At 38.9% G+C, this 13034-nt stretch overlaps 1 long non-coding RNA gene across 1 annotated transcript in view; it reads left to right on the top strand.

Annotated features, from left to right (window-relative positions):
* Window positions 1–13034, top strand: part of LOC128286645 (uncharacterized) — a 46732-nt gene that overhangs the window by 14478 nt on the left and 19220 nt on the right. The window lies entirely within an intron of this gene.

Here is a 13034-nt window from a genome sequence, read left to right as displayed (position 1 = left end):
AACGCTTATTTAAAAGTCCAAAACAATCACCGTGGCTACTCTGAATCCCTCCGCCCAAGTCCCCACGTTAAGGCTCACCGCAAGGTTAAGGAAAGGGGTGAGTTTGGAAACTCATGTGCAACAAGCCCTTTCGAGCCCAAAACAATAACACTGTTGGGTCTAAGCCCAAAACCAATCTCAAACATGTCTTGGACCATAGCCCTTTTCATATTTCATAATTCATAACACTTGGGCGAAGCCTTTTCATATTTCATATTCTTGGGCGAAGCCTTTCTCAGAAGCAGTGCGGCCTAAAGGCCCATTTTATGTTACATGTAATGTCAATGAAAGAATGCAACCCATTTGGGGAGGCTACTCAACCCACCATCCGCTACTCTCCACCCGTACCAACCAACACACCATGTGGGGATTAAGTCGACCCACCCCCCCATAACTCTCCACTGGCAGCATAGCTGCTTTATCATATAACTGGAGGCCTAGCCTCTTTTAATAACTGGGGCAAAGCCCTTTTTTAATAACTAGGGCATAAGCCCTTTAATAATTGGGGCATAAGCCCTTTTAATAACTGGGGCATAAGCCCTTTTAATAACTGGGGCATAGCCCTTTTGCACTTCCTCCATCCATATAAAAACCCAACCCAATGCATTTATGAACATCTCGTGTGCATATCATACATATCATGTGCATATCATACATGTCATGTGCATATCATACATATCATGTTTATCAAAATCCCATGCATTAAGTTCATATATAAACCCTAGGGGTATAATGGTCATTTTTACCTAGGGGCAAAACGGTCATTTTCATATTATAAGGGTAATCTTGTAATTTTACCAAAAATTAGGGTTTCCATGTTCATTAACGGTTACAAACAATTCATGGGTGCAAACAGTGATTCTGGCCCATTTTTAGCGAAAACGAGTTATTGGGCCAAAAACCCCTAATGGGCCCTACTTAGCCGATTCTGTTATCTAGGCCCATTTAGCCTATATCCATAACGGTATTAACAGTTTTAACATGCAATTTAACAGATTTCCATTTCCTACCAAATTTACCCAAATAGGTCCGAAAGCCTATTGGGCCCTAATTCAGCCCCTCGAGGCCCAACTTACCGTGAACGCCAAAAACACGTCCTTACCGTTTCCATTATTCCCGATCATCATCTCATCGATTCTAACTAACTAGTGAGCGTTCGCTTGCTCACAAGTCCTCGAAATACCAGAATTTCGGCATTTCGGCATTTATCGCTTTAAGGTATGAAAAGGGTTCATTACACACCTGTTTGGCGATATTCCTCGACGAGATCTCCTACACAATTTCTCCTATAACCCATCATTAATAATCAGCTTCCCATAATTGAACCAAACCTCAAATCATCTAATACTAATACTTACACATTCGGCCACCATCCATAATGGCCTTAGGAATCTTACCTTTGTCGCGATTGATGACTAGGTCTAGCCACTCCGGTGATCCAAGCTACTCCAAGTCGACACTACACCTTGCTGCTCCTTCAATAAATAAACCAAAAATATTAAAAGAAGACCCTATAAGGCCTACACCCACATTCGGCCACCTCCCTAAACTAGAGGGGTTTCGACTTTTGGCCATAGTTACACTAGGAATTGTTTAGAGTTTGAATACTTACCACAGTCTTCCTCCTCTTGAATCCGGATGCCTAAAAGGTAAAGGAATTGAACGCCAACTATTGAAAAGGAAAGAAAAGGTTGCTGGTCACAAAGAATCGGCACCCACCTATCTTCATTGATTTCGGCTTTTTGCGGTATTTCGGCAGAAGTAGAGATTAAAGAAAGAAATAATAAATGAGTAGAGGAAAGTAATAGGCTAGATTTTGAAAAAGAAAAGGGAGAAAAGATGAGAGGAAGGATGGTAGATTCGGCTAGGGAAGAAAAAGAAGAGAAAAACTAAAAACAAAGGAGAAAACGGCACAACTAAGACCCTAATGCCAAAATTACTAACCTAATACCCTTCTGCCGAATTCCTCTCTCTAACCCCTTCCAAACAGCTAAGCTCTATCCTTCTCTTAAATCCCTAAAATCTCTCCCCTTATCCCTCATTAATCCATGCGTTTGACTTGATCCAACTCTCCTTTTACAGAATCCACTTAGGTTCCAACACTTACCCTTCCTGCACATAAAAATAAATACTCTTATTTGCCAACAAAGGGAATCGATCCCAGGTCTTCCCTTATGCTCCACACGCCACCTTTTTAGGAGCTTAGTGGCGTCACCCTTGCCACTCTACCAAAGCTCTTTTTGTGATACACTTTACCCACAACTTAATATAAGGGCACCTAGCCAGAACCCCTAACTCCTAAGTCCAAAATTTAAAAATTCAACCGGGTTTTGGCTAACTCATAAGCCTTCCATAAGCCCATTTACACACCCAAATTATGAATTCCATAATCACATACCAAATTTTTGAAAATTACTTAAAATATCAAGAATCACGAAAAACCCGAAAATCAAGATGTTACAACTCTACCCTCCTTAAAGAAATTTCAGCCTCGAAATTTACCTAATCCAAACAGTTGAGGGTACTGCTGACGCATTGCCTCTTCGGTCTCCCAAGTAGCTTCTTCCTTGCCATGGTTCCTCCAAAGTACCTTCACCAACGGGACTGTCCTCCTTCTCAACACCTTGACATCACGATCAAGTATTTGTACAGGTTCCTCTTCAAAGGTCAAATCCGACCGTACCTCAACTTCTGCAACTGGCACAATATGAGTTGGGTCAGAACGATATCGCCTTACCCGGATGATACTCGATCGAACAGTCATAGTCCTTTAACAACTCTATCCACCTTCGCTGCCTAAGATTCAGCTCCTTTTGAGTCAGCAAGTACTTAAGACTCTTGTGATCCGTATAGATGATGCATTTCTCTCTATACGGTAATGCCTCCATATCTTAAGTGCAAAGATTACACGCCAATTCCAAGTCATGCGTGGGGTAGTTCACCTCATGCGGCTTAAGCCGTCGTGAAGCATAGCGACCACTTTACCCTCTTGCATCAACACACGCCCAAACCTACATGTGACGCATCATTGTACACAAAAATCCTTACCGAGTCCGGTGAATCAAAAGCGGCGCTTAGTCAAAACCTTCTTCAACTTCTCAAAAGCCTCTTCTTGCTTATTTGTCCAAACAAAAGGTGCTCCTTCCTTATAAGTTTAGATTAGCGGTCTGCCAACACGAAAATCCTTCCACGAATCTCCGATAATAACCGCCAACCCCGAAAACTTGAATCTCATTCTTCTGACTTGGTGGCTTCCATTCCAAAATTGCTTCAATCTTTCGAGGTCCACCTTGATCCCTCGGCACACAACATGCCCCAAGAAGGTAACTTCCTTCACCAAAACTCGCACTTACTAAACTTTGCATAAAGTTGCTTCTCCCTTAACACTTGCAAGACTACGAAGATGCTCATCATGCTTCTCTTCCGCTTCCGAATACACCAAGATATCATCAATAAAACGACTACGAACCGATCCAAGTATGGTGGAATACCCGATTCATCAAATCCATGAATCTTTGCGGTACATTAGTCAACCCAAAAGGCATTACCGAAACTCGTAATGACCATATCGAGTCCTGAACGCCGTCTTATAAATATCCCCTCTTTAACTCTTAATTGATGATATCCCGGCCGAAGGTCAATCTTAGAAAACACCGAGGCTCCTTTTAATTGGTCGAACAAATTATTGATTCTTGGTAATGGATACTTGTTCTTGATAGTCAGTTTATTCAACTGCCGATAGTCAATACACATTCGCATAGTCCCATCTTTCTTCTTTACGAACAGTACCGGTGCTCCCCAAGGGGAAACACTTGGTCTTATAAACCCTCTATCCAACAGCTCTTGAATCTGAGCTTTCAATTCTACCAACTCCTTTGGTGCCATCCTATAAGGTGCAATGGACACAGGAGCTGTTCCAGGTAGTAAGTCGATTCCAAACTCGACTTCTCTGCTCGGGGGTAATCCATGAAGTTCATCTGGGAATACATCCTGAAATTCCTTAATAGTCCTAACCGACTCTACCGTTATCTCCTCAAGTCCCATTTGACTTATAAGGGCCAAGTACGCCTCACAACCTTTTCGAATCAACTTCTCGGCTCTTAAAGCCGAAACAACATTGGACAAATAGTCCCTTCGTTCCCCTATGACCATTATCTCCTCATCTTCGGCAGTTCTTAGTACCATCCTTTTTGCAGCACAATCCAACGTCACCTTGTGCTTAGTTAACCAGTCCATTCCCAAGATAAGATCAAAATCCCAAAATGGCAGCTCCATCAAATCTCCTTCAAAGATTTTATCTTGTGTCACTAACTAGTCTCGCCTAAAAATTTTATCTACCTTAACCGAATGTCCCAATGGACTTATCACCGATACCCCACTCACAGTCTCCTCAGGAAGCACATCCAAAGCCCCAGATACATCACAAGCAATATACGAGTGAGTGGAACCCACATCAATCAAAGCAGTGTAAGGCATACTATGGATGAAGAACGTACCCGTTATAACATCAGGAGCGTCTCCCTCCTCATGACGTCGTGCAGCATAAACCAACGCCAGTTGTCGAGCTTCAGCGTGTCCAGCACCTTTTCCAGGTGCCCCACGTCCTTGTCCATTACCATTTCCACCTCTACCTTGCCCACGACCCCTCCATGGTGGTGGTCCTCCTCGCCGTGGTTGGACATCCCTTTGCTCTGCCGCTAGCTCCTGAGCTGTCCTCCGAGGACACTCTCTGAACTTATGCTCCTTAGACCCACATCAAAAACATGCTCCAGTTCGTTTCCAGCACTCCCCCATATGCACCTTACCACAGTCCCTACAAGCCTACTGTCTATAAGTATTTACTGGAACTGCTCGAACTGGTTCCTCCATCCTTGCTCTTTTAACATTTCGATTCGCGGCACTTGATGGTCTAAAATCCCTCTTGAATCTGGGTCGATCCTTCTCACGATTTTGTCGCTCAGTCAACTTCACCTCCTTGGCTATTTTTGCCTTTTCTACCAATGCAGCAAAACCACGCTCCCTCTGTGGAGCTATTAATATCCTAAGCTCGTCGCGGAGACCATCCTCAAATCGGACCTTTGCTCATATATTCGCTGCCACTAAGCCACTAGCATATCGACTCGACCTCAAAATTCGCCTATACTCTGCTACTGATCTTATCACCTTGAGTCGATTCAAGAATTCCTTCCGACGAGCATCCACATAGCTTGCTCCAACATACCTCCCTTTAAAAGCCGTTTTGAACAATTCCCAGGTTACTTGCTCAATTGGGGTACTCTCCCTTACGGTGATCCACCATCGATATGCCTTGTCACGTAGCGGCGACACGCTCCTTTCAGCTTTTGCTCCACCGAGCGATCTAGATCGTCCATGATCCGTTCATTGCCTCTAGCCAATATTCGCCACATTTGGGGCTACTCGGATACACCCTAAATACTTACGCTCGTTGGCGGAGTCGCTCGATATAGACCCCTATTCACCGTCCCAAGACTAGCGCCAGCCACTCTTTCTAAAACCCTTAACATGGCTTGGGATAAAGCGTCATCCCCTGCAACCCGATCATAAGACCCAGTCTCCGTTGCTTGTGGCACAGATGGCTTCTCAGCTAGCCTATGCCCTGAGGATGAATATTCAGCTTGCACCGTTTCTGCAACCACGTCCGCGGCCTCGTCCACGAGCTCCTCTTGTACTCATATCGAATTTTCTGTTTACTAGTTTTATGAAATTAGTATAACGTTCCATTGTTTATTAAGAAAATGTCTTATGGAGATATAGCAGTTCAAGGATTGTTTTCGTATCATCATAGCCTAGCTACAGTCTCAATCCTACCGTTTACAGCTCTACCCTAGCTAAAGTATCATAGTAGGTTCTCAATACTATTCATAATATCATATCATATATCATAAAGATAATATACTTACAGACATGGTGCCGGGGATTCAGTGCGCCACTTCTTTCTTCAATCCAGAACTTGAAAAACCATGTTTTTAATCACCAAAAATAGAAATTTAAAAAAATTTGATTTGAAAACTCCCTTTATTTTGAACTCTTGATTTAAAACAGAAAAAACTTGTACCTTTTTAACATATATTCCCCACAAAACATCTCAAAAAAAACCATTTTCAAAAATACCCTTTTTAGGCCTAAGTTTCAGAGAACATTTTTGGACCCGATCCACAGCCGAGTTGTTGCAACTTAGCTCTGATACCACTAAATGTAACACCCCAAACCCAGCCCAGACGTTATGGCCGAATCTGACGTGCCACATTGGAGTTGAAAACCCACGTTCCGTTTTAGTGTTTTAAAACCATATATTTTGTTGAGTTAACAAGGTGTATGGAAGTCGGGCACCGGTAGGTATCCGAGATAGAGGAGGTGAGCCATGAAGGTCGCTTAAGTACCAAGCTCTTTGATTGGATCCAATCCTAGACATGCCCACAACCATAGCCACACTTTGTTATATCGAGTTTAAATTTGTTTAAGTGAACGACTTTGATAAATCGATTAATCGTGGTGTTGAACTCTTTTGAAAACAAGTATCGTTTTGAAAACACGTCCTAAGTCTAGCCCATTGGAATAATTATCAACCAGGTTTGAAGTTATTAAAATTAAAATAATCCCGAAAAGAAATAAAAGGAAAGTTAAAATGGCCTTATTACAACCCAAAAATAAATAGTAATTAAAGGGAAACTAATGAAAACCAACGCTTATTTAAAAGTCCAAAGACAATCACCGTGGCTACTCTGAATCCCCTCCGGCCCAAGTCCCCACGTTAAGGCTCACCTGCAAGGTTAAGGAAAGGGGGTGAGTTTGGAAACTCAGTGTGCAACAAGCCCCTTTCAGAGCCCAAAACAATAACAGCCTGTTGGGTCTAAGCCCAAAACCAATCTCAAACATGTACTGGGCCATAGCCCTTTTCATATTTCATAATTCATAACACTGGGCCGAAGCCTTTTCATATTTCATATTATTGGGCCGAAGCCTTTACTGTAAACGGTACGGCCCAAAGGCCCATTTTTATGTTACATGTAATGTCAATAAAAGAATGCAACCCATTTGGGGAGGCTACTCAACCCACCATCCGCTACTTTCCACCCGTACCAACCAACACACCATGTGGGGATTAACTCGACCCACCCCCCTATAACTCTCCACTGGCAGCATAGCTGCTTTATCATATAACTGGAGGCCTAGCCTCTTTTAATAACTGGGGCAAAGCCCTTTTTTAATAACTGGGGCATAAGCCCTTTAATAATTGGGGCATAAGCCCTTTTAATAACTGGGGCATAAGCCCTTTTAATAACTGGGGCATAGCTCTTTTGCACTTCCTCCATCCATATAAAAACCCAACCCAATGCATTTATGAACATCTCGTGTGCATATCATACATATCATGTGCATATCATACATGTCATGTGCATATCATACATATCATGTTTATCAAAATCCCATGCATTAAGTTCATATATAAACCCTAGGGGTATAATGGTCATTTTTACCTAGGGGCAAAACGGTCATTTTCATATTATAAGGGTAATCTTGTAATTTTACCAAAATTAGGGTTTCCATGTTCATTAACTGTTACAAACAATTCATGGGTGCAAGCAGTGATTACGGCCCATTTTAGCAAAACGAGTTATTGGGCCAAAAACCCTAATGGGCCCTACTTAGCCGATTCTGTCATCTAGGCCCATTTAGCCTATATCCATAATGGTATTAACAGTTCTAACATGCAATTTAATAGATTTCCATTTCCTACCAAATTTACCCAAATGGGCCCGAAAGCCTATTGGGCCCTAATTGACCCTCGAGGCCCAACTTACCGTGAACGCCAAAAACACGTCCTTACTGCTTTCCATTATTCCCAATCATCATCTCATCGATTCTAACTAACTAGTGAGTGTTCGCTTGCTCATAAGTCCTCGAAATGCCAGAATTTCGGCATTTCGGCATTTATCGCTTTAAGCTATGAAAAGGGTTTGTTACACACCTGTTTGGCGATATTCCTCGACGAGATCTCCTACACGATTTCTCCTATAATCCATCGTTAATAATCAGCTTCCCATAATTGAACCAAACCTCAAATCATCTAATACTAATACTTACACATTCGGCCACCATCCATAATGGCCTTAGGAATCTTACCTTTGTCGCGATTGATGACTAGGTCTAGCCACTCCGGTGATCCAAGCTACTCCAAGTCGACACTACACCTTGCTACTCCTTCAATAAATAAACTAAAAATATTAAAAGAAGACCCCATAAGGCCTACACCCACATTCGCCACCTCCCTAAACTAGAGGGTTTGACTTTTGGCCATAGTTACACTAGGAATTGTTTAGAGTTTGAACACTTACCACAGTCTTCCTCCTTTTGAATCCGGATGCCTAAAAGGTAAAGGAATTGAATACCAACTATTGAAAAGGAAAGAAAAGGTTTCTGGTCACAAAGAATTGGCACCCACCTATCTTCACTGATTTCGGCTTTTTGCGGTATTTCGGCAGAAGTAGAGATTAAAGAAAGAAATAATAAATGAGTAGAGGAAAGTAATAGGCTAGATTTTGAAAAAGAAAAGGGAGAAAAGATGAGAGGAAGGATGGTAGATTCGGCTAGGGAAGAAAAAGAAGAGAAAAACTAAAAACAAAGGAGAAAACGTCACAGCTAAGACCCTAATGCCGAAATTACTAACCTAATACCCTTCTTGAATTCCCTCTAACCCCTTCCAAACGGCTAAGCTCTATCCTTCTCTCAAATCCTAAAATCTCTCCCTTATCCCTCCTTAATCCATGCGTTTGACTTGATCCAACTCTCCTTTTACGAATCCACTTAGGTTCCAACACTTACCCTTCCCGCACATAAAATAAATACTCTTATTTGCCAACACAGGAATCGATCACGTGTCTTCCTTATGCTCCACAGCCACCTTTTTAGGAGCTTAGTGGTGTCACCCTTGCCACTCTACCAAAGCTCTTTTTGTGATACACTTTACCCACAACTTAATATAAGGGCACCTAGCCAGAACCCCTAACTCCTAAGTCCAAAATTTAAAAATTCAACCGGGTTTTGGCTAACTCATAAGCCTTCCATAAGCCCATTTACACACCCAAATTATGAATTCCATAATCACATACCAAATTTTTGAAAATTACTTAAAATATCAGGAATCACGAAAAACCCGAAAATCAGGATGTTACAAAGAACTTAAACCCTAGGCTTGACGATCCTAGGAAGTCACTAGGTGGGAATTAATGCAAAATTGGTATTGCCTATCTGTGAACCCCTTACCCCAATTCGGTCTGGATTGTGAGGTCGAGAGAAAAGTAGTTCTTTTCGACTCAATGGTTTAGTGGAAGATCGAGAGAACCTACTAGGTTAGCGACTAGTTGATTCAGTAACCCAAAATAGGAATTAGTTTTGACCATCGAAGCGAGTTAGTCTCCCATGCTTAGATTTGATTGAGTCACATATTACTTCTCAAGTTTTATTATTTTATGTAAGTTTATATTTGTTCTTACAAAATCAAATATTTTTCACTTTATGATCATCATACTATAATTTATTTAAATTAATAATTAGACCTATTTACGTTTAGGTTAATATTAATTTAGTACTCACCTACTTCGTTGTAAAACTACATTACAACTTGACTCGTATACTTGCGAACACCGTGTCAATTTCATATTTTTAGTAGCAGTATTCATACTCTTAACATTAGTACATCGGGAGGCGGTCAGCACCACCCCAAACAACATTCAAACCTAAAATTCAACTTAATTGTATATAAAATCCAAGTTTAACTAAAAAATGTCATGTAAAGTGTCAAAATACTATAATTTCTTCACTAACTAACAAACATTTACCAAATCACATTCACTAATGCATTTACCATCAAAAAAACCAACACACATATAATTTCATGGCATCCAAATCTAGTATATAACCATATTACCACAACATCCATCCAAGCTATCACCCAATCATTCTTTCCATAACAAATCACAACTTATCAACATTTCTTCTCATTCTATAATATACCATACACAATCCACATTCAAGATTTCCATAATAAGGCATGAACAACCTTACAATTTGGCTATCAAACATATATAATTCGTACAAACACAAAATATATATACTTTTATTACATGCCACAAAACCGAAATATAATAATTTCAAAGTCTACCAAAATGTGGATGGATAGTGTGATCTTTAAGTTGATTCATACTTTATTTAATAATTAAAGCCCAATAAAATTTTAACCAAATTAGATCACTTTTAATTTGGGCTAACCTATCATGATAGTAAATAATAACATGTAATTACCCTTATTATATATGTGATGTCCATATTTTCCAACAGTATATTCATTGTATAATAACATGTCATATATCATCATCTCATCACATATCAATTCCGCACAACACGCAAAATGACATAATGGCATCCTAACTGTATCCTATCCTTGTTCATCCGGGCTTGATACATATAACAATATTATAATTTCTATTCCAATCCATTTTCTCACCGTACCAATCGTAACATTTAAGTTTACATTGAGTATCCAAAAAATACATAATTCAATAAATACATTACCTAAATATACAAGACAATATTGTATGAACTTACAGGGCCACAGAGCAAAGATATCAATATCGAGGTCTAATCTACAATTTTCTTTTCCTCAATTATCTATCGGTTCTTAATCTATAGATTAATTTATTTTAATTTATCAACTCCAATTTCTTTTTAACAATCAATTTGATGCATATAACTTTCTATTAATATTTTTCATAATTTCTCAAAGTTTTGCATTTCATTCAGTTCCGTCCATAAAACCAAAACAAGCTTATTTTTCACAATTAAGCCCTAAGCCGTAGTTTCGAATTCGCCATAGTTTCGAAATCAATTTCATCCCTTTAAAATTCACAAGAATTTCAAGCCAATTTCAACATTTTATGATTTTAGTCCTTAAACTCAAAACTATTCAAAATCACTTTACAAAATAACCCAATTTCATCATCAAGCTTCAAACTCAAGCATTAACATCTAAAAAGCTTCAAGAACATCAATGGTAGCTTTTCAAAACTTCAACAATATTTCAAAATAATCCCTGGGATAGCTAGATTAAGCTACAACGATCTCAAGAACATAAAATTTACGAAAAATGAGTTAGAAATTCACTTACATGCATGCATCTTAACTTGGTCAAACCTTAAGCTTTATCGATGGTGTTTTTATGTTTGGTTTTTTGGCGGAAGAACCAATAAAGAAGATGAAGACATTGTTTTACTATTTTAGTTATTGGGGATAAACTCGATAAAGCAACAAACAAGTAAAATAATAAAAAATTGAAAAGGTCAAACACAAATATTTTGCGTGAAAAAACTCCATCGAAGAGGATAAAAAACCATAGGCAAAGATAATTTCACTAAAACGAAAAAAATGAAGAGTACAAAAGATGGACATAAAACTAAACCCCGAAACCCAAAATAAAAATCTTCAAAACATAAACACAAAATTCTCTAAAAGCTTGTAAAAGCTAATACCTAAATGTGTAATGGGTCATTTTTCTAGGGTGGCAAAATGGGCTATTGATAACTCTTGAAAAGATGTATAGTTCAAGCTTCTAGATTGAATAAATTGTTTGTAATTAAGTACATATGTTTGCATTTGTAAATATTTTTAGAACATTACATAACAAAGCTTGGATTGTGCTATACATGTGATTATTTATTACTTCTATTATTGGGGAAGAAAGGTGTTGTTTGTGGTTAGCAGCGAGTGCAGGATGAAGAAGAGAAAAAGGATATGAAAATGAAGGAAGTGAAATATTGCCATGATAAAATATTGGTTAGATTGCCAACACGAATGCCATGGCAATTCCAGAAGGTTGACGCAGCACTCAGTCTATGTCACTCTTAGCCATTGTACTTGCACCAAATAAACCACCTTGAAAAAGAGGAAGTAAAAAGTGTGTACTGAGAGGGAGGGACCTACCCTATAAAGAAGAGAATAAAAAAGAGAAAGAAAGAGGGATCAGGGAGGGAGAAAACAAAACGATTTCTATCCCTCTGCATCAAACTCTCATAATTTCTTAAAGGAAGAATGGATAGGGTAATGACTTACATAGCAGAAGAATTATAGACGCAAGGAAGGGAAAGAGAAAACTGCCATGGGTTTTGCATTAGATCTCATTATCAGAGTGAAAACTGGAGTAGCGAAAGCTTCCTACAGTTTTACCTTTATTTTCTGTTTTGAACTTGTGATTCTTGACTTTAAACAATGATGTTGAATGGTTTTATTATGGATTCAAATGTTCAACCCATGAACTAATTTTCTTTGGGTTAGAATTATTTTTGGTGAATTTTTGCTATTTGTAATTACCATGGTTTGATTTTGAGTAGGATACTGTTTTATTTGATTTGTGATTATTTTTAATGCATGCATGCAAGCTCTAGACATGGATGAATATGTGGCATGTTATTAGATCTGATTTAACTCTAAAAAGATTAATTGGATTGGACTCTAATCAGTTGATACAGGCAAGTATTCGAAAGGATATTTGTAGCACTCTAGACATAGAAGTTACAATCTGTACAAGGAAAGGGAGAAAAATCCGTATATCATTTTTGAGTTCTATAGACATACAAAAACTCGGAATGATAGCTCAAAGTCTAGCTTTCGAAAGAAGAAGACTGCAGTAGTGATTCCCTGAGCAGTAGAATGGTTAAGATTTTGCCATGGCATTATTATGTTATAGAAATAAACCTAAGTAATTCCAACCTTTATCATTCAACAATACAAACTCTTTCCCACTTATTCTTTGAAAATTACCACAGCATTTTAATTGTCCTAGCATATTTTTAGTCATAATTAATTTTCTTAATCATTCATGACATTTCTTTATCAATTAATCACTTATTCCTTTTGCTTAGTTTTATTATTTAGTTTCATAGTAATAGCATAACCAATTATTTCAGTCAATCCTGACCCCT

This window comes from Gossypium arboreum, chromosome 13, assembly GCF_025698485.1.
Source record: "Gossypium arboreum isolate Shixiya-1 chromosome 13, ASM2569848v2, whole genome shotgun sequence".
In the NCBI taxonomy this organism is placed as follows: Eukaryota; Viridiplantae; Streptophyta; class Magnoliopsida; order Malvales; family Malvaceae; genus Gossypium; species Gossypium arboreum.
The sequence above is the reverse complement of the archived record's forward strand: the minus strand, read 5'-3'. Positions and strand labels throughout refer to the sequence as shown.